Source organism: Macaca nemestrina, chromosome 17 (assembly GCF_043159975.1).
Source record: "Macaca nemestrina isolate mMacNem1 chromosome 17, mMacNem.hap1, whole genome shotgun sequence".
Classification (NCBI taxonomy): Eukaryota; Metazoa; Chordata; class Mammalia; order Primates; family Cercopithecidae; genus Macaca; species Macaca nemestrina.
The window spans coordinates 72,229,346-72,246,656 of NC_092141.1; the positions used below are offsets into that span (position 1 = coordinate 72,229,346).

The 17,311-nt window shown below is 37.9% G+C and overlaps 1 protein-coding gene across 14 annotated transcripts in view; it reads left to right on the top strand.

The window, feature by feature from the left end:
- LOC105483054 (tetratricopeptide repeat, ankyrin repeat and coiled-coil containing 2) overlaps nt 1-17,311 on the top strand; it is a 475,702-nt gene that overhangs the window by 163,769 nt on the left and 294,622 nt on the right. For 2 of the 14 annotated variants that reach the window (XM_011743616.3, XM_011743617.3), the window contains exon 1: nt 2,413-2,569. The exons of 11 other annotated variants lie outside the window; for them this stretch is intronic. The gene's annotated coding sequence lies outside the window, so the exon portion shown is untranslated. One more of the 14 variants, XM_071083398.1, reaches the window with a different exon arrangement.

Genomic DNA, 17,311 nt, shown 5'->3' on the forward strand with positions numbered 1-17,311 from the left:
CCCCAGAGGTGGAGTCTACAGAGACAGGCAGGTTTCCTTGAGCTGCTGTGAGCTCTACCCAGTTCGAGCTTCCCAGCAGCTTTGTTTACCTACTTAAGCCTCGGCAATGGCGGGCGCCCCTCCCCCAGCCTCGCTGCTGCCTTGCAGGTAGATCACAGACTGCTGTGCTAGCAATGAGCGAGGCTCCGTGGGTGTGGGACCCTCCCGGCCAGGTGTGGGATATGATCTCCTGGTGTGCCTGTTTGCTTAAAGCGCAGTATTGGGGTGGGAGTTACCCGATTTTCCAGGTGTTGTGTGTCTCAGTTCCCCTGGCTAGGAAAAGGGATTCCCTTCCCCCTTGCGCTTCCCAGGTGAGGCAATGCCTCGCCCTGCTTCAGCTCTCGCTGGTCGGGCTGCAGCAGCTGACCAGCACCTATCGTCCGGCACTCCCCAGTGAGATGAACCCAGTACCTCAGTTGAAAATGCAGAAATCACCGGTCTTCTGTGTCGCTCGCGCTGGGAGTTGGAGACTGGAGCTGTTGCTATTCGGCCATCTTGCTCCGCCCCCCTGTATTTGTTTTTTCTATTCACACAGTAACGTTAGGAATAAGGTAGAACATGCTTTACTGAGATGAATCAGAGGGTCAGAGTAGTTAGGTGACTTACTCAGGCTTGTATTTAAAAGTAGCAAAGCTGTCAGTCCAGCTACAGTCAGAAGACTAGTCAAATGCATGTTCATCCCACTACATTGCAATTCTTTTTAGTCACATTTTACTGAGGTTCTTCATTTATGGAGATAAATGCATCATAAATCTATCCAATTCATAAATCTATGACCAACAAATACATAACTTTCCCAGAATTGTTATTATAATGGCAATGTTGCACACATAAGAGAATGGTGTAATAAGTAAATTTACCTAATATTTTGCTTTGTATTGTATCTGAATATTTCATTAAATAAATGGTGATGGGAAAGTAACACAGAGATATGATGTAGAACAATTTCTTACAGAACTACCCTATCTAAATAGATGAAATATCGTAGCATCAGTGGCCCATGCTTAATAAATCTAATGAAAGATATTTTTCTGCACCAGTCATCTCAGAGCCACGTCCAGAAGACTATAGAGGGAGTACCATTATGACAATCTACGCATTGTGCTTTCACTAGCTTCCCCTTCTCCTGTGATACCATTTGGAAGCTATCCTACTATCCCCTAAAAGGGGGAGCTCTTCCTGATTCCTGGGAGGTGAGGAGAAACTATGACAAGAAAAAGGTTGTCCAGGCCCAGTTAGGGAGAGGCCTTTAGAAGCATGGGGTGGACCAGTAACCCTGTCTTACAAGTGATTGACGGAGAAGTTTTCTTGTTCATGAATGAAGGCTATGAGCATTTTTAGCGAAGTTAGTGTCTTTTGAAACTTTATCTAGAAGGAATACAGATGATAGTATGCCTCTCTTTGAAATTGGTGTCATTGCTACTTTATTAGTCAATCAGTTGATAGTGCTGCAGTTTTGGCATATCTGATGCATACCCATCTGAATGAAAGGCATTTAATTAGGGTTTTAATATCTCTAAGTATTTAAAAATGAATTTTCTGCTATCTCAAACTCTAGTAGTTCCTTACATTGCAACAAAATCACTGTATAATTTTAACACTTAACAATAAATTATGGAGATACTGCAGACCTATATTAGCTTGCTAAAGTATTAATATTTTAAGTTACCTCAATTTTGTTGGTGCCTACTAAGTAACTGTTTTACAACAACGTATATTTACATAGCTCTGATTCAGAAATTCAGAAGAGTAAAACATGAGAAGGAAACAGTAAGAGAGGAGTTTACAGCTTTAAGGCATGAGGAGCTTACAGCTTTTTAATATAAATTGTTCCCAGAATCCATGTCACAGATCCTTATATGGTGCTGCTTTTTTCCTCTTGGTTGCTATGACAACAGCAGCACTGCACCATTCATCAGCTCTGGACCTGGGCTGCACTGCTAGCCTTCCTTGTTACTCCTGAATGTTAAGAAGAACATCCGTGAATCATTCACTCTGTTAACGCTGCGCCATTAGAAACCTAAGAACCAGTTCTTCCAGTAATTTGCTCTAACAGAGGGTGAACTAAACTGCGCCACAGAGAAAAATTGTGTAAAAATATTTCTTTTATCCTAATGGAATCATACAACCTATATTTGCTGCAGTGTTCTGAAAGGATAAGCGTATGTCAGGCAGTCTAATGAAAAGAACTCGTCTGTGTAATATCTTGAAATCATTAGTTGTTCAAAACAGAATACCACAGTGCTTCTCTGGATACAAAAAGAAGCAGGTGATGTTGTTAGGGGTTCTAAACCCCTTTGGGAGCGTCTCTTGTGCTTTGGGACCATAATCAACATCTGCTATAAGAAGTATCACCTGTAACGCACAGTAAGTTCTGAGCAGCGTAAAGAGCTGGCTGGAGATTAAAGTGTGGGTCATTCCTGATGTGTCGGGTCTGATAACAATGTGACCAGTGAATAAGAAGCCTTTCAGATTTTCTAGGGGAAAAGACTCTATAGTATTGACTACTGGGAAAGAAAAACTAAAACCTGTGAGTATGATGAGTAGAGTGTTTGTTATATGGATTTCTGAGCTGTAAAGTCTACTTTGTTCTTTATAGAAAAAGAAACACAGCCTAAGATAATTTGACATTTAGTTTTCAAGGAAGCCATTAAGAAGCTGTATTTTGGCACATTTATTAATTTTTAATTATGTGTTCTTTTGCTTTATATATTTATATGCATATATGAACCTTTTGAAATAGTTTTATATTTTAAAAAAGAATATGCATTACAGAGAAGGCTGTTAAAAACTCAGTTTTTCAATGTAAATGTGAAGGTTAGATTGTCTCTCCTGTTAGAGATTCCAGAATAGACTTCTACTTCCTGTTGCAGTATCCTTATAAATAAAATACCTTTTTAAAAAAATAACAATGTGGAAATCTAGAATTTTGTAAATAAGCTTTCCTAATACATAAAGTCTTTCTTGTTATTTCATTAACTGGAGTGTTTACAAATGGACTTTCTTAGTTTAAGAATTTTTTTTAACAACACAATTTGCAAGTTATGATATTTATTGTCTATTTTCCCAGTTTAGACTAAATTAGAAATTTACCTTTTTTTTTGCTTGTATTTGTAGATCATTTGGTAATTATCAACAAGATAGATTGATTTTATATACTGAATTTTCTTAAAAGACTCATTGTTTTCTGGCTTTTAATTATTTTCTCTTTTTAGTTCCTCAGCTAACCATGGTAACTTAGAAATGTCTTGAAAGTCGGAACTTGGTTTTTCAAAATTAGAATATTTGTAGTGATCTTAAGCCACTTCAAAAAAGAAAAAGATATTTTCATTTAGTCTTACTCTTTCAATTACTTGTCTTCCTAAGTTGCTCTTATTGATTTATTGATTGATAGAGACAGGGTTTCACTCTGTTGCCCAGGTTGGAGTGCAGGCGCAATGATGACTTGCTGCATGCAGCCTCCATCTCCCAGGCTCAAGCCATCCTCCTGCCTCACCCTGTTGAGTAGCTGGGACTACAGGCATGTGCCACCATATCCAACTAATTTTTTTTTTTTTTTTGAGATGGAGTGCAGTGGTACGAACTCGGCTCCATGCAAGCTCCGCCTCCCGGAGTTCACGCCATTCTCCTGTCTCAGCCTCCCAAGTAGCTGGGACTACAGGCGCCCGCCACCATGCCCGGCTAATTTTTGTATTTTTAATAGAGACAGGGTTTCACCTTGTTAACTAGGATGGTCTCGATCTCCTGACCTCGTGATCCGCCCGCCTCAGCCTCCCAAAGTTCTGGGATTACAGGCATGAGCCACCGCACCTGGCCCTCCAACCAACTTTTTTTTTTTTGGAGAGATGAAGTCTCATGTCACCCAGGCTGATCTCAAACTCTTGGGCTCAAGCAGCCCTCCCACCTTGGCCTCCCCAAGTGCTGGGATTACAGATATGAGCTGTCGCTCCCAGTCTGAGTTGCTCTTCTGAAATGCATGTTATTTGGAAAATATATACTTCAGTGATATGACTAGGTTCTTTTAATTTACACAATTAGCAAAAGAAGATTTTTGTTATTTTGTCATTATACCATTCAATTTCTATTCTTTCTTCCATTTTTGAGACTTTGCCTGTTTATACAAGCGACTTTGCCCAATGTTTAAAAAGCCTTTAAATAGGGAGAATTAATATGTTAAGGGATGAAGGGATTAATCATTTATATTAAGAGTTATATATGTCATTAATAACAAGATTTTGCTTCTATCATCTGTAACAGATCAAATAAATATTCACATTTTAACTGTTGCTCTGCAAGTAAATAAAATAGGAATTTTAAAATTTATGTATATTTAATAATTGTGTACATTATAAGTTAATGCTTCTTTATGACTATCCTCACAGATGTGTATATAGAAAACAAAGGATTCTATATATCTATTATCTCTGAAACTATAATTTTTATTAACAGTAGCCAAGAGGCCGGGTGCCATGGCTCACACCTGTAATTCCAGCACTTTGTGAGGTTGAGCTGGGAAGATCCCTTGAGGCCAGGAGTTCAAGACTAGCCTGGGCAGCACAGGGAGACCCCATCTCTACAAATAATTTTTTTTTTTTAAATTAGTCAGGCATGATCACACATGCCTGTGGTCCCAGTGACTTGGGAGGCTGAGGCAGGAGGATCACCTAAGCTTGGGGAGGTTGAGGCTGCAGTGACCCATGATCATGCCACTGCGCTGCAGACTGAGTGACATAGTGAGACCCTGGGCAACAGAGCAAGACTGTGTCTCATAAAAAAAAAGTATTAATAACAGAGACTGATTTAGGTACTTTTTAATGAGGTCAGTATTTTTATTAGCAGATTTATTCATTTTCAGGTAATCTTTCTTGGCCATATCCTTTGGTTGTTTTTTTTTATGTTGGGGTTTTACCTAATATGTGTTCCTTAAAGATTGTATATTAACCTATTTGTTTGTTTGTAAACTGGCTAATGTAAAATCCACTATAGACCTCCCTATTTTAAGAGATTCTGCAATAAGTCCTTCTATAATAATCCCTATTATGCTGATTTGGTGAATCTGTATGTATGTTAGGTTTTCTTAAAGGCCATTTAGTTTATTTCAGCATATAAAAATTCAAGTTGCAGATTTAACTGGCAGTGTTCTATGAAGAAAAATAAGACTTATGCTTTGGATGATCATTTAGCCCCTCAATTTCAAACTAGTTTGACATCTTCAGTCTTACTTTCTGAAATTCTTTAAAAAGTCTTTTCAAGGCCGGGTGGTGACTCATGCCTGTAATCTCACCACTTTGGGAGGCTGATGTGGGTGGATTGCTTGAGCTCAGGAGTTTGGGACCAGCCTGGGCCACATGGTGAAACCCTGTCTTTACAAAAAATACAAAAAGTTAGCCAGGCATGGTGGTGCACACCTCCGGTCTCAGCTGCTTGGGAGGTTTAGGTAGGAGAATCACCTGAGGCTGGGAAGTTAAGGCTATAGTGAGCCATGATTGCTTCATTGTACTCCAGTATGGGTGACAGCATGAGACACTGTCTCAGAAAAAAAAAAAAAAGAAATATTCAATATTGTTCATATGACATACAACTGGGTAAAATCTTAGTTAATAGTAGGCGTTGCTTTTTTGGGGGAGGAAATGTGCTAGTGAAAGGAATATAACAATTACAAATGTAAACTCTTAAGGTTTTTTCCCCTGGTTTTCATTAACTGAAACTTAAGCATGTTGTCCTAATAACACTTCTGAATATCTGGGAATTTGTTAGTATCAGTAATAAGCTTTTACTAGAAAATAAGTACCTCATTTCTGTTAGAGTCAACATTAAGACATGAAGGACTCATATTGGTGATAAATTATTTTAAAAGGGTCATTTCTAGTTATCCTAGCTATTTTTTCTTGTGAGAATTAATCATAATATTTCAGTGATAAATGTGTGTTTTTTATCGCTCCAACATTATACAAGAAAACATTTTTACCACTGTAAACTTTGCAGCTTAGGACGGGTTAACTTCTGTGAGGTTTATCTTCTATAAGATGAATGAAATAGTGCATTTTTGTAGTGTCATTGTAGGCATTAAGAAAAATATATAGATAAAGCATCTAGTATAGTACTTGACACAGGGGAAGCTTTCTTTTAGTGAGTCTTTGATTCTTACTTTCTCCCCATTCCTCTCCATTGGCCTACATCAGTGTTTTTTGGTCTTTTCTTTGGGAGTTCCTTTAGGGCAGAGGCATTTGAATACCTATCAAAGGGATCTGGGATGTAGCCTGAAGTGGTATCCAAAAGTCTCATGTTTCTTTAAAACAGTGTACATTCTACATGTATTTTTATTTTATAATAAAAATGTTTCCCAAAAAAACCTTTAAGTAAAACTCACTCTTCAGGAAAATGTACCATATTTTCTCCTATAAATTTGCATACCCCAACATAATACTCCTCACCTATATGTATTCCCCAGTTGAAGACATACTGCTTAGATCATCGGGTCTGGGTATCATTTTGAAAATAGAAATCCTAATTAGCCAGGTGTGGTGACATACATATGCCTGTAGTCCCACCTACTTGGGAGGCTGAGATGGGAGGATCACTTGAGCCCAGGAGTTCTAGGATGCAGTGAGCTGTGATTGTACCACTGCACTCTACCCTGGGCAACAAAGTGAGACTTCATCTTTTGCTGTGGGGGAAAAGGTGCATATTTCCCTGGAGAAAGAGATTGAGAATCAAGAGGCAAGGATGAAAAACTCAATCTGGTTGAATCTGGAAGGCTCACTCAGTTCAGAAAAGTGAGTAGTGGTTTGAAGCTGAGTTAAGCCGTAGTGGGATGAGAAAGGAATATTTTATGTCAGAACTAGAGAAGAATGGTGATAGAGAAACGGTTTAGCATTTTAAAGCCTGAGAAGTCCTACAATAAAGGGACCTTTTTAATTGTTTAATGTAGCATCTCTAAAACTTGACAACAGACCCTTTGTTTTTCTTACATGCCCCTGCGAAACCACGTGGAACAAGTAAGTGTTCCAAGGAGCCTGCTTTAGGAAATAACTGACCAAAGAAAGTTATGTCATTTAGAAGGAAAGAAGAGTGGTTAACTGCACAAAATAAATTATGACAGAAATCATCTTAGCACTCCAGAAGATACGGAAACATGGGTGGGTCTAGTGGCTCACGCCTGTAATCTCAGCACTTTGAGAAGCCAAGGCAGGTGGATCACTTGAGGTCAGGAGTTTGAGACCAGCCTGGTCAATGTGGTGAAATCCCGTCTCTACTAAAAATACAAAACTTAGCCAGGCATGGTGGTGCATGCCTGTAATCCCAGGTTCTTGGGTGGCTGAGCCACGAGACTCGCTTGAAACCCGGGAGGCAATGGTTACAGTGAGCCGAAATCGCACCACTGTACTCCAGCCTGGGTGACAGAGTGAGACTGTGTCTCAAAAAAGAAACAAAACAAAAACAAAAACAGAAGATTATGGAAACAAAGGCCGGGCGCGGTGGCTCAAGCCTGTAATCCCAGCACTTTGGGAGGCCGAGACGGGCGGATCACGAGGTCCGGAGATCGAGACCATCCTGGCTAACACGGTGAAACCCCGTCTCTACTAAAAAAAAAAAAAAAAAAAAAAAAAAGAAGATTATGGAAACATAATTTACTCAGATTCCCCAGATAAATTATACTTTGCTTTACTATTTTAAAGATAAGTGTGTTTTTAAATAGGAGAAAATACTGTTTATTATGTAGACTAGAAAGTAAAATGATAAAGTGACTTAAGTAAAATCTTAGAAGCAAAAGTGTACAAAATGCATTCAAGTGGTAAATACATCAGTTTGTCTGGAACAGAGGGTTCATGAAGGATGCTCTGGAAGAGAAAACTGGGACCAAATTGAGGAAGCCATTAGGGCAGTGGTAAGCTAACATGGTAGCTGTGGAAAATGTATAAAGAGAAGATTTTGGAGGAATAAGCAGATTGGTGACTGGCCAGTTATAGAATATAGGAATATGAAAGATCTGCCAAAGATGATTATACAATTTTAAGAAGAAAAATGATGGCTTTGCTAATAGGAAAAGAGCTTAGATAGCTGATTTTAAGAGATTGAGACACATTGAGTTCAAGGTGGTAAGAGGATATAAGAGGGGAAATGTGTTTTCAGTACTTTGAAAATAAGTAAGGTTTTAAGCTGTAAATTTGGAAGTTATACCCATAGAGAGTATAGTTAAAACTGTAGAACCTTTTTTTTTTTTTGTAACAGAGCCTCACTCTGTCACCCAGGCTCGAGTCCAGTGGGGCCATCTTGGCTCACTGCAACCTCTGCCTCCCAAGTTCAAGCAATTCTCTGCCTCAGCCTCCCGAGTAGCTGGGATTACAGGTGCCCACCACCACTCCCGGCTGATTTTTTGCATTTTTAGTAGAGACAGAGTTTTACCATGTTGGCCAAGCTGGTCTTGAATGCCTGACCTCGTGATCCACCCGCCTTGGCCTCCCAAAGTGCTGGGATTACAGGCGTGAGCCACCATGCCCAACCGTACAGTCTCTTTAGGATGGGAATTGAACAAATAGAAAAGGTAGGAAGTAAATATGTCATAAGAATTTACGAGGAATTTTCATGTTTACTCATTTTGTCTTTTCATTAGCACTTTGAATTATTATGACCCTAATCTTATTGATGAAGAAAACAAGACCTAATCAGGCTAACCATGAAAAATTTAGACATAAGAGATCAGAGCTCCAATTAGACCTCTCTCTAACTTCAGTATCTGTTCTCAGGGATCAAGAAGTAAATCTTAAGAAATATCCATTTAAGGGACCAAAAGAGAAAAACCCACGTTAAAAAACAGATGAGATGAATAAGGAGCAGTATGAAAGATATTGAAGGAACCAAGATGGTATAACTTTTACTGGAAACTGAGGCTTGAAACTGTTTGAGTGACTATATAGGATCATGATTTTCTTGGCATATGATTCTGCTTTTTGCTTTCCTGAACTGTAGTCCAAACTCTTAGCTGCAGTGGTCTACATTTGGTAAATATTTGTATTCTGTTTCATTAAAGAGGAGAAAGAAAGAGGCTACATAAAACCGGCGGGAGAAGGAAGCATCTAATGAGAAACTTACAGCCAAATACATTTCTTAGAGTTCTAATTGCTTTTTGGTGTCTATGATATATAGTTACATATAGCAGGGATCTCCAACCCTCAGGCTGCAGCCCAGTACCAGTCCGTGGCCTATTAGGAACTGGGCCGCACAGCAGGAGGTGAGCCTGCGGACAAGCAAGCCTGAGGTCCGTCTCCTGTCAGATCAGCAGAGGCACTAGATTCTCACAGGAGCATGAACCCTGTTGTGAAATGCACATCTGAGGGATCTAGGTTGCTTGCCCCTTATGAGAATCTAATGCCTGATGATCTGAGGTGAAACAGTTTCATCTCAAAACCATCCCCACCCCCAACAAAAATTGTCTTCCACAAAATGGGTCTCTGATGCCCAAAAGATTGGGGACCACTGATACATAGGGCTCTTTAAGACTTTTAAAAATAAAATGTTTATCTTTCTCCATTTAACATCCTTACTCCAGTAAATTTCTCGTTAAGATAGCTGAAGGGATCCCTAAAGCAGTTAACTCTTTTACCTTAACTCCTGCAGTATGATGTAATAGTTCAGATCCTGCACTTACTAGCTGTGTGACATTGAGCAAGTTGTATAACCTCTCTGTGCTTCAGTTTCCTCATCTGTGAAATGAGTATAACAACTCCCTTAGGGTTTATAAGAATTAAATGAATTTTTACAGGAAAAATGCTTACAACAGCCTCTAGTACATAGTAGCTGTCCAATAATAATAGTTGATGATGATGCTGTCACTTAATAGCAACTGCATGATCCTATATATTGCTCTATACCTTTCTTTACTTTAAGGTCCTCTGTACTTTTCGTTTTCTTCTTTGTTGAGAACAGAAGCCGTTTTTTACCTTTACTAGGTAGGCTGAGTTTTTTAAGTGAGCAGAGAATAGTTACAACTTGAATCAGAAGGCTTACATTTATATGACAATAGAAACATGCCTGGATTTAGAAAACATCTTGTTGTCAAATGGATACTGGTGGTGTCCTCTCCTATAACAGTAATTAATTAATTAATGTTCAGAGTATTTCATTGTGAGTTTAGATTACTTCCTGTGGGAACTGGTTTCATATTCAATCCAAAACACTTGATAAGTGTGTAGTTTCTCCTTCCTTGTTTTATTTAAAAGAAACCTTTACCAAAAAAGTATGATAAATATATTGTCACATTGTTATAATATAATGAGAAACTTTGATATAATTGTGGTAAAGTTATACATTCAGTACACAACAGGCTTTTTCATCTTGGCATTTATTGCAGATTTAAGTTTTAAGTTAGTTAGCAATATAATGTAGCGTAAGCTTATCTAACATAGTTTGTGTACTCTGGAGCCAGAGTGCCTGGATTTTGAATTCTGACTGACATGCCTTACTTCTGTGTCCTTGGGCAAGTAACTTAACCTCTCTTTCCCTCAGTTTCCTCATCTGCAAAAAGCAGATAATAATAGTACCTACTACTTCCTAGGGTTATTATGAGGATTAAATGAGTGAATGACTTTGAACAGCTTTGGATCACAGTAAGTGCTCAATTATTGTTGTTACTATTATTTAGCATTTGTGTAGTTTAGGTCTTGTCTCCCTAAAAGGGAGAGACAGTATCCTTTTTATTATTATATTCTCAGTCTTTAGCACAATGCCTGGCATATAGTAGATGTTCAATAAATATGTACTGAACAAATCAACCTGCACTTACCTAGAGCTTCAATAATATTCTTAGCTTGAATGCCTTCGGCTAAGCAGGCCAAAGCAGATAACCCTATTATGATGTTAAGAGCCTTTACTCACTAAGGTTTTTTGGGGGGAGGTTTTAGTCGTTGTTGTTGTTGTTGTGATGGAGTTTCGCTCTTGTTGCCCAGGCTGGAGTGCAATGGTGCGACCTCTGCTCACCGCAACCTCCGCCTCCCAGGTTTAAGCAATTCTCCTGCCTCAGCCTCCTGAGTAGCTTGGATTACAGGCATGTGCCACTAAGCCCAGCTAATTTTGTATTTTTAGTAGAGACAGGGTTTCTCCATGCTGGTCAGGCTGGTCTCCAACTCCTGACCTCAGGTGATCCGCCCGCCTCAGCCTCCAAAGTGCTGGGATTACAGGCGTGAGCCACTGCGCCCAGCCTGTTGTTTTTTTGAGGGAGTCTCCTGTCACCCAGGCTGGAGTGTAGTGGTGCAATCTCGGCTCACTTGCAACCTCCGCGTCCTGGGTTCAAGCGATTTTCCTGCCTCAGCCTCCCGAGTAGCTGGGACTACAGGCGCATGCCACCACACCAGGCTAATTTTTAAATTTTTTAATAGAGATGGAATTTCACTATGTTGGCCAGGCTGGTCTTGAATTCTTGACCTCAGGTAATCGGCCCGCCTTGGCCTCCCACAGTGTTGGGATTACAAGCATGAGCCACCATGCCTGACTCACTAGGGTTTTATTAAAGTGAGATATTGAAAATTTGTGACTCACTGTTTTATTTATTGATCAGACTTGTGATGGTAAACACTTTTCAACTGAGGCTAGAAGTAAGTATGACACATGAGTCATGTTCCTTTCACCTCCCATCCCCCACTGACTCTTAGGACTCTGACAATATTATAGTGCCTAGAAAAGAAAGAAATAGCTCTCTTCATTCCAATTTTGACCTGTGTTTAAAGCTTATTACTGAAAGGTTATAAGGTAAAAGGTCTGATATATAAGGTACTGCTTACCTAAGCCTGAGGCTGGGGACATACTGCAGTTATGACTAAGTTTCTCATTTTTAAGTACCAAAAAAAGGACAGATTTAGCTTGTCAACACTGCAATTAAAATTTGCTGGGTTTTTTTTTTGCTTTTACCACTGGGTATTCTCTGTCGTGTTCAATAAGGAATTCTCCTTATTGTACTAAATGTCTAATATTTTCTACTCTTCTCCATTCTGGGGATAAATCATTGCTTTAATGAACGATTTTTGTAGATATGTTAATATCTAGTCTAGTTTAGACTTATTTTAAACGATATTTCATTTGTTTATACAAAGTGACATTGAACTATGAGCTTACCTCTTCTACTTCTAACTTAATTTTAATTTGACTTTAATTCTAATTATATAATTTTTCCAGATTATGCCTTGGATTTTGAAAAGATTTTTTTTATCAAGGTTCATCTGTCCAAAATAGTTTTATGCTTCTCTTATACTTTTGACACTTTACTTCCCAAATCATTTATTATTGAGAAAATAGCTAGTACAATGTCACAGAAATTGTATAGAGACTGAAATGTGACAAAGTAGAAATGATTTCTTTATGAAAATCTATTCATGCTTTAATTTCTTACTCCATCATGGTCCTTTGCGTTATGGGCACTGGCTGTCATTAGTCACCATAAGAAACTGGCAGAATTTTATACTCTGCTTTTTTTCCAAATCTAAATATTGACAATTAGTGCCTTACAAGCATGGTGGCATATGAAAATGTTGTTAGACTTCTTAGACCTTTCTTATTTTCTCAGTTGCATTCTGCATATTACCATGCCCTGCACACTGTGAGCTAACTCTGCCAATTAGAAGAGAAGATTTCTTAACTGATATTCCCCTAATCACTTGCAGGATTAAAGTTTTCATTCCCTTTGTGACACCTACTGACTGTTGTCAGGACAGGATGTATATTAGAGGCCAGTAGGCTATCTTCTAATGCACCTAGGTACTTGTGTTAGTCCTGTGGTGGCCTGTGCTTAATGAGAGGCAGTTAAGTTAATGCCCATTGTACTTGTTATTATGATAATATAATTAAATTACATATCCATTAGTAAGATACAAATACAGAAAGAAAGCACCTATAAAAGAGTTTCTAGGAAACTTATGTTAAAAGCTTTGGAAAAACTCAATAAAAGTAAGTTGCTTAAAAAATGCTATAACTGGATGACTAGTCAATAACAATTGTACATTTAAAAATAACTAAAAGAACATAATTGGGTTGTTTCTAACACATAGGATAAATGTTTGAGGCGCTAGATACCCCATTTACCCTGATGTGATTATTACACATTATATGGCCTATCAAAATAACTCATACACCCTACAAATGTATATGCCTACTGCCCTAAAAATTAAAAATAAATTTTTTTGATGAATTTGGGTGAAGGTATTTTAAAAATCTGTCTATAATTAGGTTGTCTAAGATTTTGTTTTATTTTGAAAAAATTGACTAGATTATACTTTTTAGTGCAGTTTACACGAAAAAGAAAAGTTGGAACTCATATTCAAACAGAAAGGCCTTGGCCTTACAGCAAGAGTTTGGTTGATAAATGTACATTTATATTTTAAGGAAAAATGTGTAATATGTGTACCAACTTTTTCTTTGCTCATTTGTAACATTTTAGAAAAACCAATCCACTACTAGTCCCTATCAATGTAGGCTAAAAGGGCCTCCTGTATATATTACCTTCATATTTTTCAGTAGCCCTGACCAAGTTTGGGAAAATCCTGAGAAAAACCACAAATTATTCTCAGGAGAATTTGTGGAATAGACCTATGAATTATGGTCTTCTCTGTATATGACTTAGGTCCAAGTTTAATTGTGAGTGGAAATTTGTGTTTAGTAACATATCATTCTTATCTGTTGAGCCTACTAAATGCCCTCTCAAACTAGAGAGCTTTGTGTAAAGAATCTTGTGTTCATCTTGGTTCACTTGCATACTTAAGGACGGTTTATAGAAGTAGTTAAGTAGCCAGACTTTGTGGGTTTTTTTGTTTGTTTTTTTCAGCCAGGTTCTTGCTCTGTCACCCAGGCTGGATGGCTCACGCTGCAGCCGCAATCTCCAGGGAACCTCCCACCTCAGCCTCCCAAATAGCTGGGACTATAGGCGCAACACCATGTGTCTGGCTGATTTTTTTTATTTTTATTTTAATTTTCGTAGAGATGAGGTCTCACTGTGATGCCTGATACTGAACTCCAGTCTGGTGGTGAACTCCTGGGCCCAAGCAGACCTCCTGCCTCCGCCTTCCAAAGTGCTGGGAATAATAGGCACCATGCCCAGCAGTGCCTAGACTTTGTAGTAAGACATACAAGGCTCAGGTTCCAGCATTACCACTTACTAGCTGTGTGAGTTTTTTACATGTTATTCACATTTTCCAAGTTTCAGTTTCCTCTCTTACAAAATGTGCATAACAAGAGTAGCTACCTCATAAGAATGTTATGAAGATGAACAGTGTATGTCAAGTGCTTAGCAATGTATGGCGTATGGTGAGCACTGAATATTACTTACATCATCTGTGTATGCTCGTAGTTAGACATTCAGAACTTTGAAGTGATCTTTATTAACCATGTAATAATTTTGAAAACTTATCTAGAAGTATGTGATAGATTTACTAAAGTACACGTATGCGTAGAAACACATAAGAACAACTATGAGCAAGAAAGTTGGCTTCATATCTGCAGTATTTTACTGTTGTAATGATGAGTCCAGTTAGATTAGAAAAATAAATTATAATCACCACCTTATGTTTTCTTTATAGTAATCTTATATATCTATACAGTTATAAAATAAGAAAGCTGGGAAGGCTATTTCTCTTTCCTCTCCAGTATCCAACTTAATTGTTTCTCTCATCGTAATTATTTTTATTGTTGTTTCTTAGGTAGCACAATAAAACAGTTTACTTGGCAGGACTCAGTGGCTCACAACTATAATCACAGCACTTTATGAGGCCGAGCCAGGCAGATCACCTGAGGTCAGGAATTTAAGACCAGCCTGGCCAACATGTGCAACCCTGTCTCTGCTAAAAATACAAAAATTATCTGGGAGGCATGGTGGTGCACACCAGTAGTCCCAGCTACTTGGGAGGCTGAGGCAGGAGAATCACTTGAACCTGGGAGACAGAGGTTGCAGTGAGCCAAGATTGCACCACTGCACTCCAGCCTGGAGTGCAGTGAGACTCCATCTCACAGGAAAAAAAAAAAAAATTAAAAAACCAATTTACTATCTTTTATTTGCTGTTTTGTTAATTCATTTCCTAATAGGAGTAAATGTTGACAGTCACTTTATCTGTTAGTTTACTGCGTATTTACATTTCAGGGGGCATAGTCTAACCTTAACTTTATTATAATTGCATCTATAAAGAATTTTATTACGGTTATTACTACTACACAATTATACATATCCTTTATTAAGGGCATAGTAGTTTATTCTGCCTTGAGGCTCCCCTGAGAATTTAAAGCTGTGATTGAGTATAGTTGGAATTCTGTATAAAACGCTAAATTTAGAGCTGCTTGTGGAAATATACATACCTTACTACATCTTACCTTGATATGCAAAGACACCACTAAAATCCCTGGATAATAAACATTTTGTTTTTCAGGAATCCAAAAACAAAGCACATTAACTTTATTCCTTTAGAGTTGTAGGAAAGTGAATTTAGCAGAGTTTACAAGAGTCAGCCAGCATCAGTGAAGATTCAGGGAGCTGAAACTGAAAAACATGAGGCAGGTCACAAGATGGAAAACACTGCATGGAAACACAGGAAAGGTTTTTCAAGAATTGTGTCTAAATAGAGTTTACCTAAAAGAAAATAGCTCTAAGGAAATTACTGTGGACTACGTTGTAGTATAACAACAGAAATGTAAGACTGATTCTCCACCACAGTTTTTAAGTTCACAGCACAGTTTCATAAAGTAAAATATTTAACAGCAAGAAGAATGTAATTACTGTTACATCAGTTTGCAAACTAAAATAAACAATCATAATAAGATCTAGGCTTTAAAATTTGTCATGTAGAAAGTCTGAAGCTATACTGCTGCAGATGTTAAATAAAAGCTGGTCTGGGCAAAGAAAGAGGTTGGGATTACTTGTTGGTTGATATCTTCATTTCTTTCTGAACAATCCCATTCCACTCCCAGAAAAAAAGGGAGGGGGAGGATAAAACATGCATTTCTTACCAAAGATCAGATCGTTTTTACTGTTTACAACAATTACTTTTTTTTTTTGGTTTTTTTTTTTGTTTTTTTTTTCTACATTACACCAGTTGCTTAGGTTGGAATGTAAATTTGCTTTCATCACAAGACTGATCCAAATATTCAGTATTAATGGATATTTAAGTAAACACAACCAACTTTCAAGTTTAAAAGTAATATCATTTCATATTATTTAAAGGACTTGTTAAAACACAGATTGCTGTGCCCCACCCTCAGAGTTTCTGACACAGTCATTTTAGTGTGGGGCCTGAGAACCTGCACTTTGAACAAGTTTCCAGGTGATGCTGGTCCATAGGCCACACTGTAAGACTCGTCAGCCTACATGAGCTCCAGAGTTCCACCAAGATTTGAAAGCTATTGAATACAGAAACAGAACCTCCTCAATAGGATTTTGAGATTTTTGTCTTTCATAAATACTGAAACTTTCTAAAGTTACTTGTTTCTAGCCATAGAAATATTTATGCATTGGAGTGCATACATTCAGCTTAAATCTAGCTTTAGTGCCAAATTTTATAAAAACTTTGATTTTATTGTTCTCCTCCTTACCATTTGTTGTTCCAGGTTTTATGTAATTTTGTTTTTCTCTTTACCATACAGTGTTTCATTAGTAAAATGACAGAAATTATAAGGAAAATGTATCAATTTTTTTCTTTTGAGATTTGCTTTCTAGCTTCCATTCCTCTTTACTATATTTTGCAGCACTGCTTCCACCTCTATCCTACTACTGGAATCTTTTTTTTTTTTCAAATCTTAAAGAAAATAATACGATGAATAGAGCAATATGTTTTATTTAGTTTAAAAACCAGAGGTGGCAAGAGATTTATGAAAACTCAACAAAAGAAAGACCTCTGAGCCAAATCAGCATCTACTTTTTATGTATTTATAGAACACCCTCTTACTACCATACAACCAAGAAGAGTAAGGCAAACAGTATCTCGTGCCTTTGTGTATTTAAGGAAAGCCCGAATGAAAATTCCTGCTTCTACCCCTAAATCAAAGCCTTCTCTGGCAGAATGCTCGTTCTGTCCCTCCAGCTAGCTCTCTTTTCATGGTTTTCTCTTTTCATGGTTTACTTTACTTCCACCAGAGCTTTCTATACCCTGTTTGTCTCAGGAATTCATCATCATCTTATCTTCCCTCTTCTCTCCTAGCCAGATTATACCAGGGTTATAGGGAGATTGAAAAGCAACTTGTCCTCTCACAAATAATAGCAATTTCTGACAAATATTGTAAGGTCAGAGAAATACGATTCTTTACT